The sequence below is a fragment of the Piliocolobus tephrosceles genome, chromosome 16 (genome assembly GCF_002776525.5).
Source record: "Piliocolobus tephrosceles isolate RC106 chromosome 16, ASM277652v3, whole genome shotgun sequence".
NCBI classification, from domain to species: domain Eukaryota; kingdom Metazoa; phylum Chordata; class Mammalia; order Primates; family Cercopithecidae; genus Piliocolobus; species Piliocolobus tephrosceles.
The window spans coordinates 3,633,837-3,635,443 of record NC_045449.1 but is presented as its reverse complement, the minus strand read 5'-3'; positions in this window follow the sequence as shown (position 1 = coordinate 3,635,443).

The window sequence follows — 1,607 nt, the reverse complement described above, 5'->3', positions numbered from 1 at the left end:
TTCTTTCCTTCTTTCCTTCTTTCTTTCTTTCTTTCTTTCTTTCTTTCTTTCTTTCTTTCTTTCTTTCTTTCTTTCTTTCTTTCTTTCTTTCTTTCTTTCTTTCTTTCTTTCTTTCTTTCTTTCGAGATGGAGTCTCGCTGTGTCACCCAGGCTGCAGTGCAGTGGCGTCATCTCAGCTCACTGCAAGCTCCGCCTCCTGGGTTCACACCATTCTCCTGCCTCAGCCTCCCAAGTAGCTGGGACTACAGGTGCGTGACACCTCGCCTGGCTAATTTTTTGTACTTTTAGTACAGACAGGGTTTCACCGTGGTCTCGGTCTCCTGACCTCGTGATCCTCCCACCTTGGCCTCCCAAAGTGCTGGGATTCCAGGCGTCAGCCACCACGCCTGGCCAGAGTGACCAATTTCAATGAAAGAAATCACAGAAAAGGAACCTTTTAGAAGATCCTGTTAATATCCTCCCTGCCCTCTAGCCTACCCTTCATAAACTTCTCCTGAGAGTTGTGTATACTGCCTCAAATCTCCCCACTAATGCACCTTCCCCTTCATGGACTCTGCTCTCCTCAAAGTCACCAATGGCCAACAAACCTCTAGACCCAAACCAGGTTCCATTGTGAACTTATGGCTGAACATGACACTTGCTCACTCCCTTCTTAAAACTCGCTCTCTGGTCTGTCCCAATGTCCTGTTCTCCTGATTTTCTGTTAATTAAAAATTATTTCCGGGCGTGGTGGCTCAGGCCTGTAATCCCAGCACTTTGGGGGGCTGAGGCAGGTGGATCACGAGGTCAGCAGTTCGAGACCAGCCTGGCCAAGATGGTGAAAACCCGTCTCTACTAAAAATACAGCGTTGCCTGGCATGGTAGCACGTGCCTGTAATCCCAGCTACTCAGGAGTCTGAGGCAGAGAGTTGCTTAAAACCCGGGAGGCGGAGGCTGCGGGGAGCCAAGATCGTGCCACTGCACTCCAGCCTGGGCAACAAAGTGAGACTCCAGCTAAAAAAAAAAAAATATATATATATCCAGGCTTTGGAATAGGAAAAAGGGAAATGCCCTCTTGGTACTGTGCCAGGTGTTATCTGCTTGGGGAACCATCTGATTCTCTACAGATGTATAGCTTTGTCTGACTTCTTATGCACTATTGATTAGGGTATTTTACAACTGAGAGTAGCGGTTTATAGAAAATTCATAACTGCCGGGCACGGTGGCTCAAGCCTGTAATCCCAGCACTTTGGGAGGCTGAGATGGGCGGATCACAAGGTCAGGAGATCGAGACCATCCTGACTAACCCAGTGAAACCCCGTCTCTACTAAAAAATACAAAAAACTAGCCGGGCGAGGTGGCGGGCGCCTGTGGTCCCAGCTACTCGGGAGGCTGAGGCAGGAGAATGACAGGAACCCGGGAGGCGGAGCTTGCAGTGAGCTGAGATCCGGCCACTGCACTCCAGCCTGGGGGACAGAGCGAGAGTCCATTTCAAAAGAAAAAGAAAATTCATAACAAGTGGCTGGGCACAGTGGCTCATGCCTATAATCCCAGCACTTTGGGAGGCCAAGGCGGGCGGATCACGAGGTCAGGAGATTGAGACCATCCTGGCTAACATGGTGAAACCC